The sequence below is a fragment of the Heterodontus francisci genome, chromosome 36 (genome assembly GCF_036365525.1).
Source record: "Heterodontus francisci isolate sHetFra1 chromosome 36, sHetFra1.hap1, whole genome shotgun sequence".
Classification (NCBI taxonomy): domain Eukaryota; kingdom Metazoa; phylum Chordata; class Chondrichthyes; order Heterodontiformes; family Heterodontidae; genus Heterodontus; species Heterodontus francisci.
In genome coordinates this window covers 9,170,281-9,189,352 of record NC_090406.1, presented here as the reverse complement: position 1 = coordinate 9,189,352, position 19,072 = coordinate 9,170,281, and the positions used below count along the sequence as shown (strand labels likewise).

At 42.6% G+C, this 19,072-nt stretch overlaps 1 protein-coding gene across 5 annotated transcripts in view; it reads left to right on the top strand.

Moving 5' to 3' along the window:
- The window catches only part of LOC137351571 (semaphorin-4E-like), a 123,092-nt gene that overhangs the window by 47,646 nt on the left and 56,374 nt on the right, over positions 1-19,072 (top strand). The window contains exon 1 of one of the 5 annotated variants that reach the window (XM_068016116.1): positions 166-249. The exons of 1 other annotated variant lie outside the window; for it this stretch is intronic. The gene's annotated coding sequence lies outside the window, so the exon portion shown is untranslated. Of the gene's footprint in view, positions 1-165; positions 393-546; positions 736-19,072 lie in introns of those variants that run through there. 3 more of the 5 variants (XM_068016115.1, XM_068016120.1, XM_068016118.1) reach the window with 3 other exon arrangements.

The window sequence follows — 19,072 nt, the reverse complement described above, 5'->3', positions numbered from 1 at the left end:
ATTTATTTGACATTTGTGTTTTTTAAAATATTTGCAAGCCATTTATTTTTATCCTGTGCTTCTGCTTTAAAGGGCAGCTTTCAGTCTCTCTCCAGTTGATGGCGTATGAAGTCCATTCCAATTGCCACCAAGAACTTCCAACATTTTGAATTGTGGGAATATTGTGTTGGACTTTACTGTTGTTCTTAAGTTAGTTACGAAGGATTGGTCTTGGCAGTAAGGAAGCACAGCTAACTGGTAAACCCATATGTAAGTTCAGCACTTTGAATCAAATGTTCTCTTTTAAAAAAGAGAAAGAAAATCTAAATGGATAGAAAAAATAACCTGGGGATCACCACAGTCTCGAGTAAACACTTCTTGTTGACTCAGTTAACCTGATTTACCTGTTTCAGGTGAGTTGGAAGGCAGACTTTAAAAAAAAAGTTTGAGACGAGTTTAAGTTATACAATCTGGATTTTTTTGGGTTTGTTAATAATTGGAATGGTAACTATGATGCCTACAGTTTGTGTAGTATTGGAGAGTTGGGTCATTGCTGAGGTACCTGTGGTTGCTCCCTGTCTCCCGGCCGTTGGGCGCGCGCCCGGCGGTTGCTGCCCGCGGCTTCACTCCCGGGGGGCGGTTGTGGCGCCCGGTGTTTTTGATTTTCATTCGACGATATCGGCGCAGATTTTCCATTCCTGAGTGCGGGGACGGTGTTTCTGACTGAAATGTGACCCTACTTTATCGACTGGTTGAGTGAGTAACCGTCAAACGGGGCTGGGGTGGGTCTAAACGGGGAGTGGACTGGTTGGGTGGCAAGGTGGGGGAACCTGACCACAACTTCTGCCTTTTGGGCGTTGGGGGGAATGGGGTGGAGGGTGGTGGGGGTTGATAGGGAGGAGATCTGTAACACGAGCTAGACGAAGATGATCTTTTTTCTGCTACCTCGCTGGTTTTTTAAGTATCTTGGGGTTGAGGTGCAGGATTAGGTTCAACACATATCTGGGTAGATGTGACCAAATACAACCTCTGCCCAGGTGGTTGGGGTGGACCAGGTAGTCTATGTTTCTGGGGGAGTTGATGTTGCCTTTGAACACTAGATCCTGTCCAGCAGTACATAATGAGTATAGAGTAGGTTCCGTGTCCAGGTATTGACAGTGGTCTTGGACATGCTTTAGTCTGCATGTATGAAGTCATCTGGCCTAATATCTCCTTATGTTGCTCAGTGTCAAATTTTGTTATGTAACACTCCTGTAAAGTGCCTTGAGATGATTTATTATGTTAAATTTGCCTTATAAGTGCGAGTTGTTGATGTTTTATGTGGGATTGATCAGGCCTCCGTGTGTCTGGGAAGGTTGGTGAATGAGCAGAAAGGGTCTCAATCTGTCTGGGATTTGGCAGTGGTCTGTGTATTGGTCTTGTGACGTGCAGAGATGTGTGGCAGAGGCACTTCATCTGTAATAGTCAGAAATATATTGTAAGCAGGATTTACTGGATATTTAGTTATGTCCTGATGTGGGACATTTGTTTTAACTATTTATCTTGTAAAGGGGTGTTTTATTAGTAACCATACCAAATGTCTAGAGAGCACTGAGTAATATTTATTTTCTGAAAATATGTTGTATATTGACTGAAAACATTTGCAATTAAGTAGACAGTAGATTTTTGGAAGCACTTTGTAATCGTACATAATCTTCCTGTGCGTTATAGAGTAGAGTCATAGAGTTATACAGCACAGAAACAGGCCCTTCAGCCCACCGTGTCCGCGCCGGCCATCAAGCACCTATCTATTCTAATCCCATTTTCCAGCACTTGGCCTGTAGCCTTGTATGCTATGGGATTTCAAATGCTCATCTAAATACTTATTAAATGTTGTGAGAGTTCCTGCCTCTACCACCCCTTCAGGCAGTGTGTTCCAGATTCCAACCATCCTCTGGGTGAAAAAACTTTCCTCAAATCCCCTCTAAACCTCCTGCCCCTTACCTTAAATCTATGCCCCCGGTTATTGACACCTCTGCTAGAGGAAAACGTTTCTTCCTATCTACCCTATCTATGCCCCTCATAATTTTGTATACCTCAATCAGGTCCCCCCTCAGCCTTCCCTGCTCTAAGGAAAACAACCCTAGCCTATCTCTCTTCATAGCTGAAATACTGCAACATCCTGGTGAATCTCCTCTGCACCGTCTCCAGTGCAATCACATCCTTCCTATAGTATGGTGACCAGAACTGTACACAGTACTCCAGCTGTGGCCTATCTAGCATTTTATACAGCTCCATCATAACCATAATAATACTCATCATAAACCGTATGAGTTAATGCTGTGAATGCATCGCATTAGGTGCTGGTATCACTCAATATAATATTTCATCCAAGTGACATTTTTCATAGGGCTCAATCCTTCCCTTGCCTGATGCCCCCGTGCATGCACCTTTCCATTAAGGACTGAATTCCTTCCCACCTTCTTTCCCTTCCTCCTTCTTCCAAAAACAAGGATGTGAACTGTTTTCTAGGACCCGTATCACTAAAATGAGCTAACTTGGCTTGGGTCTGAGATTTGGTTTGGACCCTTTCCAGACTGTAGCTCTATACTGTACCATGTGGTTCATTTACTCAACAAGCAGTTGGTGAAGTTTAACATTCCCACACTGCTTGGGGTGCTTTTTCAAATTTTGGAATACGGATTCCCCAATGGATTGGTGGATGGAGGTAATGTCAGCTATTGCAGTAAGCCTTGTAAGCCAGTTCCCAAATGGGCAGCATTTCAGGTGCCATAATTGGCACCAGTGCCTCTGGAATAGGTAGAGGTTATATATTGAATCCTCCTGAAAAATGCACATGAATGTTGGGTGTGGGCAGGATTGCACTTAGCTGCGATTTCCTCTGCAGTATAGGTTGATATGAGAATGGTCAACTGGTCAATCGTCACACCTAGCCCCAGTTTTCTCCCCATCTAGTGACTTCTGGTGCGATACAACTTTACAGCTACTGTCTAAACCTAACCTAAATGGCTACTCGTAATTAGTTGGCAGACAATTTGACAGAGAATATCCCAAAAATTCCTGCCCTCAGGTAATATCCACACATTTATATCTTTCAGCAGGTGATACTAGATAGAAATCAGAAATGAGAACTGCAGCTGATAAGACAAGGCTGAAGAATTTGCAACATCTTCAGCCAGAAATGCCAAGTGGATGATCCATTTTGGCTTCCTCCTGAGGTTCCTAATATCCCAGCAGACAGTCTTTAGCCAATTTGATTCACTCCACTCCATGTGATATCAAGAAACGGCTGAGTGCAATGGGCCCCAACAACATCCCGGGTGTACTGCTGAAGACTTGTGCTCCAGAACTAGCTGCACCTCTAACCCAGCTGTTCTAGTTTAGCCTCAACACTGGCATTTATCCAACTAGATGGAAAATTGCCATGGTATATCCTGTCCACAAAAAGCAGGACCAATCTAATCTGGCTAAATATACCCCATCAGACTACTCTTCATCAACAGCAAAGGGATAGAAGGTGTCTTCGATAGTGCTATCAAGGGGCACTTATTCACTAACAACCTTCTCACCATTGCTTAGTTTAGGTTTTGCCTGGTTCCAGACCTCTTTACAGTTTTGGTCCAAACAAAAGAGCTGAAATCCAGAGGTGAGATTGACTGCCTTTGACATCAAGGCAGCATTTGTTTGAGCGTGATAGAACCAGCATGGATTTGTAAAGGGTAGGGTATGCCTGACCAACCTGATCAAAATTTTTGAAGAGGTGACAAAGGTGGTGACAGGGAATATCTGTGGTTGCTGTTTATATGGACATCCAGAAGACATTTGATAAAGTCCCTTGTAAGAGACCGTTAGCTAAAGTTGAAGCTCATGAAATTGCAGGCAAATTATTGAGCCTGGTTAGGAAATTGGCTGAGTGGCAGAAGACAGAGTAGAGATAATGAGCAGGCACTCTAATTGGCAGGATGTGACCAGTAGTGACCTGCAAGGATCTGTTTTGGGATTTCAACTATTCACCATATTTGTTAGTGACTTAGTTGATGGGATAGAAAGCCACGTATCCAAGTTTGCCGTTGACACAAAGATAGGTGACGGTGTAGATGGGTGCATAAAATTACAAAGATATTAATAGATTCAGTGAATGGACAAAACTGTAGTAAATGGCTTTTAATGTGAGGTCATCCACTTTGGACCCAAAAAGGATAGAACGGAGTACTTTCCATATAGTGAAAAGCTAGAAAGAGTGGGGGTCAAAGAAACTTGGGAGCCCATGTACATAGATCGTTCAAATGTCAGGTACAGAAAATAATCAAAAAGGCTGGTGGAATGCTGGCCTTTATATCTAGAGGACTAGAATACAAGGAGGTTGAAGTTATGCTACAGCTATACAAAGCCCTGGTTCGACCACACCTGGAGTACTGTGAGCAGTTCTGGGAACCGCACCTTCGAAAGAATATATTGACTTTGGAGGGAGTCCAACATAGATTTACCAGAATGATATCTGGACTCCAAGGGTTAAATTACAAGGAGCGATTACACAATTTAGGATTAGGTTAAGGGTTATTTGATTGAAGATTTTAAGGTACTAAGGAGAACAAATAGGGTTGATAAAAAGCAATTATTTCCACTAGTTGGGAGTCTAGAACTAGGGCATACAGTTTAAAAATTGGGGACAAACCTTTCCAGGGGTGAAGTTAGGAAATGCTTCAACATGCAAAGGTTGATGGAAGTTTGCAACACTGTTCCACAAACAGCAGTTGATTGATAGATTTCAGTTAACCAAAGATATTAAGGATATCGGGCAAAGGCAGCTATATGGAGTTAGATTGCAGATCAGCCATGATCTCACTGGGTGGTGAAACAGGCATGAGATGCGAAATGGCCAACTCCTGTTCCTGTATTCTTATTAAGGGTCCTTAGTGAAATTGAAGTCAGTGGCCTTCAAGGAAAACACTCAACTGGCTGGAGTCATACCTAGAACAAAGGAAGATGGCTGTGGTTGGTAGAGGGCAATCATCTCAGCCCCACAACATCATTGCAGGAGTTCCTCTAACATGAGGTCAGAAGTGAGGACGTTCGCTGATGATTGCAGAGTGTTCAGTTCCATTCACAACTGCTCAGATGTCGAAGCAGCCCATGCCCACATGCAGCAAGACCTGGACAACATTCAGACTTGGGCTGTTGAGTGGCAAGTAACATTCACACCACACAATTGCCAGGCATTGACCATCTCCAACAAAAGAGAGTCTGATTACCTCCCCTTGAGATTCAACAGCAATACCATCAAAGCCCCCACCATCAACATCCTGGGGGTCATCATTGACTAGGAACCTAACTGGATCAACCACATAAATACTTGGGATACTAGAACAGGTCAGAGGCTAGTATTCTGTGATGAGTGACTCATCTGCTGACTCCTTAGTGCCTTTCTATAATCTACAAGACACAAGTCAGGAGTGTGATGGAATACTCTCCACTTAGCTGGATGAGTGCAGACCTAACAACACTCAAGAAGCTCAACACCATCCAGGACAAACCTGCCTGCTTGATTGGCACCTGATCCACCACCTTAAACATTCACTCCCTCCACCACTGTTGTACTGTGCCTACAATATGTACCATCTACAAGATGCACTGCAGCAACACACCAAGGCTTCTTCAACAACACCTTCCAACCTGACCTCCACCACCTAGAAGGTTGAAGGCAGCAGGTGGATGGGAACACCACCACCTGCAAGTTCCCCTCTAAGTAACATGCCGTCCTGACTTAGAACTATATCACTTTCTTCATCATTGCTGGGTCAAAACCCTGGAATTCCCGACCTACACCACACGGACTGCAGCAGTTCAAGAAGGTGGCTCACCACCATCTTGACAAGGGCAATTAAGGATGAGCATTAAATGCTGACCTTGCCAAATACATCTATATTGCGTGAATTAATTTAATAAAGAACAAAGAGTTACCACTGCCCCTGAGTCATATAACAACAGAATATTTAGTTTTTGTTTAGGTGCCAGAGATTTTTTGTTGGCGTTTCTGTGTAAAGAGAGAACCTAATGATTTCCCCCTATCTTTTCATACTACTTGGTGATATATGCTTGCCATTGCTTTAAAAAAATCAGAAAACAATCCTAGTTAAATACTGCAGTCTTTACTCTCTATGGAAACATCAGCAAGCTGCAAGCATTTTAAATGCTGCACATTATAAAACGTGTGGTGCCCTTAATGTCCAGAATGTTTCAGGAAGTTTGTTGCAACTTTTTTCCCTATCATTTACACTTTTTAAAAATAAATCTGTAAATTAAATTTTTGTTTCGAATTGAAGCTTGGAATTGTGAATGTAACAGTTGCAGAGTACAATGTAGGCAGAAAAACTGTAAAGATTAATCTGACTGATAAGGCAACAGTTCCGCCCAAGTTGTGAAACTGTTCTGCATTTCTCTGAATCTGATAGCATTTAAGTCGCACCCAGGGCAGATGGATTTTAATCAGGACACACACAATTGTTTTTTTTTAAGAACACTATCTTCCCCAGGGGATGCATGTTCTCTAAAGATAAAAAGAAACCTTAAATGAAAACTTTCACACAGTGTCTTGCTGGCCTTGTTTCTTCCCTTCTTCTGTATAGAAAGTAGAATCCTTCATTTATATAATGTCTTGTCACATCTTCAATGTATCCCAAAGTGCTCCACATAGAATTAGTGATATGGACAGTGTTACGACTGAGGCAGGAGGAGTGCACTGTTTTTCCTAGTTCCACTTCTCCTCAGGTGACTCTATATTTATATGTTTACCCAGCTACTGATATGGTCAATCATTGACTTTATTTTTATCCCAGAATAAAATACACCAACCAGGTTTCTTTGATAAACAACAAAATTATCAGTTTATTATCAAACAAGAATTAACCAGTAATGAAGCAAAGCATTAACACACAGATTGAAATATGAAAGTTCCTTTTTTACCTTGGCCCTCATACACGAACGCACATACACAAAGAATAACTGAAAAATAAAGAGGTTTTCTCTTTTGAGCTCTGTTACAGAAAAAAAGTCAAAAAGAATACTTTGGCCAAATACTTGCTAATTCTTGAAGAAAAAAAGAAGATATGGAAAGATGTCAGTTGTCCCTTTTTGGTTTGGTGTCCTAAATGCGCGTAGATGGCTGTCACAGGGATTTTTCTAGAACAGTTCTTTTCAGGCGATGTTGAAGATCAGTTTGACAGGCTTTCCAGGAGAAATGAGATGACGGGTTTCTGGCAGGCTTTTCAGGAGAAACGCAGCATCAATTTCTCTATTTCTTACACTTGATTCTCAAAGGAAATTCTCGAAGAGATGTAAGAGGGTGCTGATGGTGGAAGCTCTCTTGGCTGGTTTTCTCCAACTGTCTTCAAAACAGTTCACGCCCCACTCACTGTCCAAAGTGTAACCAAAAACAATATTTCAAGAATCAAATCTCCTGACTTCGATAAATCTTGACCTTCTACCTCTCTGTAAATATCCTCCCCAGCTCAAAAAGCCCCCGCTGGGTACTTACCTTGAACATTGAAGTCCTGGAAACAGCCAACATCACCGGCATCGAGGCCATCCTTCTGCAAAGCTGGCTGTGTTGGGGGGGTCATATTGCTCGGATGGACGACAGTCGCCTGCCCAAGATCGTGTTGTATGGAGAGCTGACCACTGGTAAAAGAAAGAGAGGGGCCCCACGCAAACGTTTCAGGGACTCCCTGAGGAAGTCCCTTTCTGTGTGCCACGTAGACCATCATCAGTGGGAAGCACAGGCCGTAGATTGTGATGCCTGGCAATGCCACATCAGGAGTGCTACAGACACCTTTGAGACTGAGTGTAGAGCCAGCATGACAGAGAAAAGGAGGAGAAGGATGGATCCGATTGCCCCCAGCAGCGAGTACACCTTCACTTGCACCCGCTGTGGGAGAATCTGCTGGCCACGGATAGGCCTGACTAGCCATCAGTGGGCCTGCAACTAATGAGTACAACCTTCCCAAAATCTTCATTCACGAAGAAATGCCAAGAGAGCGGGTACTTACCTGAAGACAGGTGACTTTCAGTAAGGGTTGTTTACAAACCAAGTCCAAAAGACTTTCCGATGACTTTTTTTTAAATAAAAAACAAAGTCCAGCATCTATAGAATCCTTTTCTGTTTTAAAACCCAAGTCCTCAAAAAAAAATTTAACAAAAAATGGAGGCACTTTCATAACAACAGTTACAAGTTTCTACAAAAAGCTGGTAGTGTTGGTTGAGGAAGCATATCTTCAGGATACTAGAATTCCCTGCTCTTTTTTTGAGTCATGCCGTAGGGTTTGGGTTTAATGTCTCATCTGAAGAATGGACTAATGGACCTTATTTTTTAATAGTCCTGAATTTTATAGGGTAATTCAGGGAAGATCATCACAGTAAGATGAAAGATGTTCAAGTATTGTGAAGTTCAACTTGGAATTTGCCTGATGCACTGATCACTATATTAATGAGGTGTACAGACAAGGAAGTCCCAAGTTAATCAAGTGTTCAACAAATAAACCTCAACATCAGGAAATTATATTCTGATTTCAGGAAGTTAACTTTTGCCATGTCTGTTTTTCACATTTTAAATTAAATGTTTTGTAATGCGTATTAACTGCCTGTAGGCTAAGAAACAAATGGTGCCTTGTTTGTAATGTTTCACAATATGCCAGAAAAGTGTTCAAAAATTACTTGATTTTAACATTCTGTTAGTCGAGGTGCACAATTTATCTCTGTCCCTGGACTTGGTAAGGGAAAATAAGTAGGATTCTCATTTCTGGTTTCTATCCATTGACCATTGCTAGTGTCAGGAAAACCCCACCTGCCAAGACTGAGGCACACATTATTTTGCCACATGAATATTAAAACGTAAAAAAAGTGCAATCTCAGACTGGAAGGACATTTGCATAATTCAAGGCAATATGGAAACAAAGGGAGCCAGTCTGTGTTTCTCCAATACACAGAAGTGGTCAAACCAGTTCTAGTCACATGTCTAGCTGGCCGGAGCTTTTGGATTTGAACTTTCAATAAAGGATGTGGAAGAGATTGTTCCATATAAGGAGCTAGTCACATGATTAACCTGTTGAGCACCCTTGGAGCTTTTTGAATTTTAAGCTCCCAACAAAGGTTTTTGAGGCCAGAGACAAGGCTGTGTGCTCATGGAGTGAACACCTCTCCTGGAACTGAAGCAAGAATTACAGCCTCTCCTGTCTGCCTGCCTTCATCTCTTCCCACGGAACTGAATCTTGTGAAAACACGTGAAACGCAAAGAGAGAAGGGTTAGCCACGTGAACAAAGTTTTAAGCAGATTACTGGGCCCCAACGAATCACAAGACCATATCTTCAATCAAGGACTATAGCAACCTCGAGAAACAGTAACAAGAGATTGCCTCAAACTGTTCTACTTATCTTTTCTTCTCTTTTCTGTCCCTATTTTGCATGTTTATATCGTGTGCACATGCTAGCTTGAGCGCGTCGTATATCCGTAGGTGTGAGCCGTATTAGAGTTTAAGTTTAAGGTTTAATAAATTTCCTCTTTCTGCTTTAAACAAAAGAAAGCCTGTTTGTGCTTATTTATTTGCCTTATAATTGGAAAATTGTGAACAAGGATTCACAAAAGGGGGAGCTCAAAACACCGTGTGTTTAAACTTAAACCCTGTTACAATAAGACCAGGTGGAGACAGCAAGAGACCCCTAGACATTGCTCACCTGGTCATAACACTAGAAAGTGCAAGTGAGTGGCTGTTGAGCCAGTAATGGTTTGGACCTGGCTGTGATACCCTCCATGTTTCAGGAACTTGCCAACACTCACTTTCTAGGAAAATGTGCAAGTCTTGGCATTCTGGATTGGTTGCAAATGTCCTGTATTCCAGTATCTCCAGATTTGCCAAGTCGAGTGGCTTCCTGGGCCCCGGTGCTTTGATTTTTAAAGGCCCCTTACTTTCAACCCCCTCCATGGCCTCACCCTGCCCTACCTGAGTGATCTGCTCCAGCTATTTGTATCTGCATATGCCATTCATTTCAATGAAACTTGTTTACACCTCCCTGCATCCTCCTCTTCACTGTTAATGGTTGCTCTTTCAAACATACGCAGCATGGAAAAAGATCATCTTTCTCTTCTAATCGCAAGACATTACTTATCACAATATTTTTAAAGACTTTACTGACTTCCGAGAACCTTTTCCCTGCTTTCAAAAGCTTTCTTAAGAAAGACAAGCATTCTTTACAACTATGCCTTTGACCCCGCTCCATAACTTTGCTGGGTCCCTTTATTTTCCTTTTGTCCAAAAAGACACCATTCTGCACATGAGGACAGGTATAGAAGTGTAGGTTATCAAACTTTGCATGCCAGAAGGAGAGTGAATCGTGGGAGGGATTTACCATATAAATAAAACTAAGCATTTTTAAACATTGCAAAATGATTAGCTTATGTTTTAATCTTGTGTTCAAGTTAATGGATGAGAAACGTTTGAAATTTTGACGCATTTATGTCCATATTAATGAACTCTCTGGTCAGATACTTCTTAGGCCAGAGACTGAGAAAAACTTACTGTGCCCCAAGAATGTATCCCAACAAACTTACAGTCTGGGGAGAAAACCCCTTTATTGCACCAGTATGAAGTTTACACATCTAGACCATTTTTTTTTTTGAGGCCTTTCAGTGACACTCTTTGGGCCAAATTAAGCAAGTAAACTGCGCTGTGAAACCTTGTCCACTGAGAACCGGGTTGTGATTGGCCATGATAATTAAATCCAGAACCATCCCTTTGATCTGTGCTGGATTTCAGTTTAGGCATTGGAGCAAAAGGAGCAGTATTTCCATCCAGTCCTCCTACTTCTCATTGCTGATTAGTAGTAGTATCGGTAATAATGTCAACTTGGCTCACCTGTGACACTTCCAGCTCTGGGTCAGAAGGTTAGGTGTTTGAGCCCCACACCAAGCTCATCAAGAGACCAATGGCTGTTGTATTCACCACATGACAACAGTCACTGCAGTCAAAGTGCTGGGCATAATTCCACAGCTCCAAGTGGCTGTTCTTCATGAGATGGCCTTGATAGCAAGCGGCGGCAAATTATTCAGTTGTGGAAGCTTGGCTGTTTTTCTCCTTTTTTCCTCTTGGGTTCCTGAAAGTGATTACAGTGGCCTACTTGAGTCCACATAACTCAGCACATACTGTGATCAAACTCTTTAACTTTCTAGTCTACAAGGTTTGGCCTGTTCACAGCTCGAGGGGAAAAACAAGCTAGCCAGTAATGACATACAATACTGTGAAACAGTCATTTACGTTTACTTCTGGCACACTTTATTGTGAAGGCAGGTATTTTATTAGAAATATACGGTCATCTTCAGTCTTGTATTTGGTTGTACACTGTACCAATTACCTGACTCTTCAACTGGATTGCTGGAGCCTGAGCCTCCAAAGTTGTTACCTGGTCCAAGATCCATTTCGGGGTTAGATGGGAGACTCATTATACAATTTCTCTAGACAGAGGAGTAGATAAGGTAATCCACTGTTATTTATTGCAATCAGTGTGTTGGCCAGTGATTACCTGGATTGGCATTGTAAGGGAACGAGTCAAGAGTGTTGATTCTGACCATTTCTGAAAGAATTATGCTTTTTCCAATTGATATCATATTGTTGGCAGACTCACCTGTGGATCTAATGTGCTCAGTTCACCATCTTGAACAAATTTGTAACTAGTAGGGTGTAACAGTATTTCCTCCGCGCCTCCGCACCACCCCCCCCCCCCCCCCCGCCTGCATCCTCATGCAGTATTTTGTCTTTGTATAGTTCAAGAGAGGATTTAGAAGATACAAGGTGTACCTGCCCTAATAGTTGTTTAATATTAGTACCTAGTCTACACGGTCCTTTGTAGTCATGCTGAGAAGGTTTGAAATGCAGTTTGGTCACCTTTGTCTTCCTTCAAAGACAGCCAAACTTCAATGCAGGTTAAGCTTTGGCCTATAAGACATATATCAACAATGCAACAGGAGTGTTTCTATTGACATGTGCAAAATCTGGGAGAAAGCTATGAAATGGATTTGCAGCCAAAGTGGGAAAGTAGTTCTCAGAGGTGGCCTCTGGCCTGTAGCAAACTGTCAGTAAGACTTTTGGAGTCAGCTTCATGCAGCCATATCTTTGCTAAAGACTGTTGGGTGACAACCTGAATGTAGTTGGTGATGAGTAAATTTTGTTTGCAGCATTGCACTTGAGCTGCCAACCAAGGTAGCTAGCACATTGCAAGTTGCCTGCAAACGCTCTACTACTTTTTACAGGGAGATACTTCTCATAGAGCTATGGTATTGGCTCAAAAGCATTGCTGGATATGGGAACATGCACTGATGTATCCAGGATTCAGTGTCTGTCATGATTGAGTTGCAGAGAAGCAAGCAGTTTTTTTGCTGAAGCGCTGCCCTCATAACTGGTAGAATGATTATTTGATAGGGTATGGACTCCATTATTATGATGCCTTGCATACCATGAGTGCCTCCTACAGGTTTTCTGCCTAGCACAAATCTTTACTTGTCATTCACAAGTAATCAGTCACTATCCTTCTTGTAGGGGAAGGATACGTCACATCTCTCTGGGATCTAAGTAATTCCAAGATGACACAATGGGAGACTTGTGCTGCTTCAATCCTCTGTGGCAAGCCTGCTAATCTGATTACCTAAGCCAAATGACTCCAGACACTGACAATTCACCAGCTAGCCTGGTTTATCAATGGGACCTGGGGGGATAAACCTATTGCTGAGGGCTGGGGTTCTTCCCACTTGGTACTAGATAAGTCTGTGCAGGTAGGCTGCATGGTTATAGCTAGTTAAAGTCCAACAGCTAACCCTGCACACACTTTGTGGGGGTAGGGGTGTAGGGAGGTGAGTCCTTGAGTTTCGGCTACGGTCAACTATGCCTAAACTCTGGATTTGGTTAAGCTGGGTCTGTCCCCAGTATGCACCCAGGCAAATGGAAACTTTACCTGTGTTGATTTTTTTTTTCAGTAATTTGGTTTGGGTTTCTCCATGAATAAGGTTACAGGCTAATTAAAAGAATACTTCCTGGAATTGTGAAAATGGAGATGGGTTTCAGTTCAACTGATTTAATTAGTGAAAGAATGATATTGCTGCAAATTAGTTATAAAGTAGTGATTTTGCAATCACAATTCAAACTTTTTCACAGTGATCCTTGTGGATGGATACAAGCAGCCCAAGGGTTTCCAAAACACGCTATTTTCTATCGCATAAAATTGTTTGTGGATTATATTTATACTGGACTTTCCTTTGGCTATGTTCATGAAGTGTGGGGTGTGTGAAATCTCTAAACTTTGTAGGAGAGTGCAGTGATCTGAATACACAGATTATCTTGATGTTTTACTAGCTTTACAGGAAGTACAGTTTTTAACTGTCTTCACTCCTCCTAAAATGGCAGTAATTGTGATTGATTTGACTTAGAAATTAGAATATTAAAATGCTTTAGTCAACAAAGTGGATGAAAACAGATGATCCAAACACTTTTGAAAGATAGAATAGTGATCCAGTTTGGATATTGATGTTCTTCATGTTCTGTTGCCCCTTTTTTAAAAATAAAAATTGCTCTGAGCAATAAGCTTTTGCTTGGTGAGCGAGGGCAGTAGAATTCTCTGCATAATTATATATTTTAAAAATTGCGTTTGCACGCCCTTACCCTTCCCTTTCCCTGTTATAAAATCCCTGCCCACATTAATGATGAAAACTGCCTACATGCATGTGTCATGCTGTATTGATACCCATTTGCCAATGAATGTGCTGCACTGCTACCTGGTGAGAGGATGAAGTTACAATTGAGAAGTTTACCCTTATAAATATGAACATAAGAATTGTAAAAATATAGACAGAATATATTGTTACGGCCAGGTGAGGAGGGGGTCACAAGGCTCCCCTCTTGTTTTTCCTCTTATTTGACCGCAACAGAGTTTATTCCTTTTTAAACAGTGGTTGTGCTTACCACTTCAGTGAATGTTTTACTATTTACCTTTGTGGTGATCGTAAAAGAACCAATTGGACAGGTTTTCTTGAGTTTATCATACTTAACAATCTAAACCTGATCTAAATAAAATAAATACGTTCATGCACGCACTCAAACAAAACTCACGCACGCAAATAGATTAGGGTGCTGAGGGGTAGATTTATGGTCGGATTAGAGTCCAGAACAAATAAAAAAAAAATTGAGACACAGTCTGTAGGGTTGGATGATTCCATTGTCTTCCGGCTGAAGTTGTGATCTTGGAGTCTGTTGGCTAGTAAATGTGCAGTTTGTGGCTGAATCACCTGGTTCAGGCTTTACTTGGAGGCAGAATTGTAGGTGGCTTTCTTCCCCTGGTGTCTTTTGTCTTGGATCCAGCAACCAGCAGTTAGGCTTCGCACGAGTTCTTCTGCCGAGAGACAGTGAGAGAGAGAGACACACACACAAACCCCTTCTGGCTTCTGCATAGAATGAGTCACTGGTTTGACTGTCTTTGTCCAAGGGAAACTCCCAGCTTTCACAGAGATGGACTGATGGTCACATGACTGCCTCAGTGTATTCTCTGGAACCTTCTACTGAGATTCAAGGTTAGGAGTGTCCATCTCCTCAGGCCTCGGGATGCCAATATTTACAATTGGAGGGGTTTGTTCTTTCAAAGTCAGTATCAGGATGGCCTTGAATGCTGTGCTAATAAAAGCCATCTTAGATAATTCAATGACTCGAGCAAGCCATTGTTTTGGGTACAGGCTCATCAGACATGTGTCTCCTGTTGGAGGCCTTGGAATGTGTAAGGTGTTCAAAAACAAATTGCGGTGTCCATTTTGACTGCCATCTTTATTTTTTAAAGTTAACTGTAGGATTTCTTTCCATTAAAAGTTTAATGTAAGTTTCCAGCCAATGAATTACAGTTCCTCGAATAAAAACGGAAAGTGCTGGAAATAGTCAGCAGGTCAGGCAGCATCTGTGGAGAGAGAAGCAGAGTTAATGTTTCAGGTCTGTGACCTTTCATCAGAACTGGCAAAGGTTAGAAAGGTATTAGGTTTTAAGTAAGTGAAGACGGGGTTGGGTTTGGTGAGGAAGAGAAAAAAAGGAAGGTGTGTGATAGGGCAGAGGACAGCAGAGATTAAATAACCAAGATGTCAGGCCACAATGGCAAAGAGCGTGTTAATGGTTGTGGTGAACAACAAAACATTAGTCCAGAGAGTGTGTTAATGGCAGAATAATGAGCAGCTCTGTCCAAAAGCACATGAAAAACAGGCACATGGTTTAAAAAATAAAATAAGTAAAAAAAAAATACATTTAAAAAAAGGCCAGTCATGCTCTGAAATTATTGTACTCAATGTTGAGTCCGCAAGGCTGCAAAGTGCCTAATAGAAAGATGAGATGCTGCTCCTTGAGCTTGCGTTGATGTTCGCTGGAACATTGCAGCAGGCCAAGGACAGAAATGTGGGCATGAGAACAGGGAGGTGTGTTGAAATGGCATGCAACTGGAAGCTCGGGGTCATTCTTTCGGACTGAGCGGAGGTGTTCGCAAAGCAGTTTGCAGATGTAGAGGCACCCGCATTGTGAGCAGCAAATGCAGTACATAAACTGAAGAAAGTACAAGTAAATCACTGCTTCACCTGGAAGGAGTTTTTGGGGCTTTGGATGGTGAGGAGAGTGGAGGTAAATGGCCAGGTATTACACCTCCTGCGATTGCATGAGAATGTGCCATGGGAAGGGGACGAGGTGTTGGGGGTAATGGAAGAGTGGACCAGGGTGTCGCAGAGGAAACTATCCCATCAGAGTGCTGACGGGGGGGGGGAAGGGAAGATGTGTTCGGTGGTGGCATCACGCCGGAGGTGGCAGAAATGGCAGAGGATGATCCTTTGGATGGTGGGGTGGAAAGTGCAGACAAGCAGAACCCTGTCCCAGTTCTGAGAGGGAGGGGAAGGTGTTGAGGGTAGAAGTGCGGGAAATGGGTCGGACATGATTGTGGGCCATGTCAACCACAGTGATGGGAAACCTTTGGTTGAGGAAAAAGGAAGACATGTCAGAAGCGCTGTTGTGGAAGGTTGTATCATCAGTACAGATGCATCGGAGATGGAGAAACTGGGAGAATGGGATGGAGTCCTTACAGGAAGTAGGGTGTGCGGAAGTGTAGTCAAGCTAGTCATGGGAGTCGGTGGGCTTATAATGAATATTGGTATCAGTTTCTCCGTCTCCGACGCATCTGTTCTGATGATGCAACCTACCAAAACAGCGCTTCTGACATGTCTTCCTTTTTCCTCAACCAAGGATTCCCCCTCCCACTGTGGTTGACAGGGCCCTCAACCCTCTCTGACCCATTTCCCGCACCAATGTTTTGCAGTATTTTGCTTTTATTGAGACGAGATGAGGAGAAGTTTCTTTACTTAGAGGGTTGTGAATCTTTGGAATTCTCTACCCCAGAGGATTGTGTAAGCTACATTGAGTATGTTTAAAGCAGAGATTGACAGATTTCTAAATACAAATGACATAAAGGGTTACGAGGATAGTGTGGGAAAAAGGCATTGAAGTGGAAGATCAGCCATGATCGTATTGAAGGGCGGGGCAGGCTTGATAGGCTGAATGGTCTACTCTTGTTCCTATGTTACTATTTCAGAATTAAAATTCCTCATTTGGCATATCCTGTTTTCTTGACAATATGACTTTAAAATGGGGCCTGTATCATGTCTGCGGGCCCTGATCTAGTTATTCTGGTACCCTCTAAACCAGGGTTTTCCAACATACGGCACGCGGGCCAGGATCCAGCCCGCCAAAGGTTTCCATCCAGCCCGCGGATGTAAACTGTACCCGGGCTGTTCCTCAATCTCATCAGTGGTACGTGACTGGAGATGAGAAATTTACCATTGTCTTTTTGATGCAGACTGGCTTTAAAAAAAACGCGCTGAGTTTCACAGCTGACAAATCCTGACATCAAGAACGGCAGTTTCTGAACTTCGGACAGATTTGGGATTTTTTTAAAGCCCACCAGAAAACCCTGAATCTGTCTGAAATTCAGAAACTGCTATTCTCAATGTCAGGATCTGTCCGCTGTGAAACTGACTAGAGATTTAAATAAAACTGACCAACCATCTGCTGCGCGTTCCCGCTCTCTGCAACTGTCAGAGAGAGAGGGGAGTGCAGAGAGAGAGAGAGAGAGGGGAGTGCAGAGAGAGAGAGAGAGAGGGGGGTGCAGAGAGAGAGGGAGAAAGGGGAACAGAGAGAGGAGGGCAGAGAGAGAGAAGGGGGAACAGAGAGAGAGAGAAAGGGACAGAGAGGGAGAAAAAGGGGGACAGAAAGGGAGAGAAAGGGGGTTGGATAGAAAGAGAGAGGGGAGGACAGAGAGGGAGCGAGGGGGCAAACAGAGGGGACAGAGGAAGATAAAGGTTGACAAAGAGAGAGAGTGATCAAGATCAAGATCACTCCTGACGGAATGACATCAACAAGTGTGCAGGCAAACATTGACTACTTGGGCAAGCAAAAAAATGCCAGGCATCTCACTAAATCAATGTCCAACATAGTGACCAGAAAGTAAGTCAATAAATTAGTCTTCTCGTTTAAAACATCTTCACAAAAATGCACCTTTGTTGTTTTGATTAATAGTAAGATAAATTTTAATGCCTTTGTCTTTCCGAAATTGTCTCATCGGCCCCCCCATATAAGACAAAAATGGTAATGTGGCCCCCCCCCCACGCAAAAAGGTTAGACAAACCTACTCTAACTGTTTCACCTGAGGGATGCACTTCGCCTTGCCACAAATAAAGAGATAACTTGCATTTATATAGCACCTTTCACAGCCTTGGAATGTCTCAAAGGGCTTTACAGCCACTGAAGTACTTCTGAAGTATAGTCACTGTTGTAATGTAGGAGTTTGAATCCATGGCATTTGTATGAACACCAATGTTCAAATGACTAAGGATACATTTTGCTTATTAACTCTGCACATTTAATGGCACAATATATATTTGGTTTGTAATTTGATAATGTTGGTTCACCAGTGAGCAAAGGCACTGAATTGTTTGAAATTAATTTGTACAGACGAGAAAGGCCCAAGTTCAGCTGCTGGGCCTGGGCCGAGTCAGCTGGTAATAGCTGAACAGTATTTGAATGTTACGATACAAGTAATTTGATGGTGAATGCGGCCTGTTATTTGAGTTGCTTTTGAGTTTTACTGAGGAGAATCCCCCCCACCCCCCCACCACCCCCATTTTACCCTTCTGAAGAAGCCGACTCAGTGGGGTACAGTTCAAGAGACACAACAACCATTTGGTCCCTCATCCAAGTGCTCCTCTTCTTCTCGGGTAAACAACAATTGTCAGCAGGCTTTTGGACTGTAAAAGTTATTTGGGCAGTGCACAAGCCTGTTGTCTGCTAAGGTGCAATTGTGCATTTTGCAGTAGGGGCTCTAGGTAACAATCTGGAGGGGGATTTCTTGATGGTTATTTCCTCCCCCACCACCCCCCCCCCCCCCCCCAGCCCGCCACCAATTCCTTCCTCAGAGTAGGTCAGCTAGATCAGCACTGACAGGGGAGTAAACCTGGGGCTTTCCTGTTCTGTTAAATGCACATTCGGAAGAACAGTGCTGTGGTTTTGAATAATTCTTACTGCAAGAACATACTAATTTTGCAGGCTTCTAGTAAATGTAAGATCTCCCTGAAGGAGCAAATTCTATTGTGGCACTGATTAGGCTACATCTCTGGCCTTTTGTCCTAACTGTGCACACTGTGTGGGGAAACAAATCTCCAAGGCTGAATAAATGTAGTTATAGAAACATAGAAAATAGGAGCAGGCCATTCGGCCCTTCGAGCCTGCTCCGCCATTCATTATGATCATGGCTGATCATCCAACTCAGTAGCTTGTTCCCGCTTTCGCCCTATACCCTTTGATTCCTTTAGACCCAAGAGTTATTCAATTATAATTGCTCTTCCTAGCCAACCACACCCTTTACACAAAATGTCCAAATATTAGCAGCACTGATGCTACTTTAGTGTTTTGAAATTTTCTTACAACTTTTTGTTTGTGTGTATATTTTCTTGTTTTGTTTTGGAGCACTATGCTGGGAAATAAACCAACTT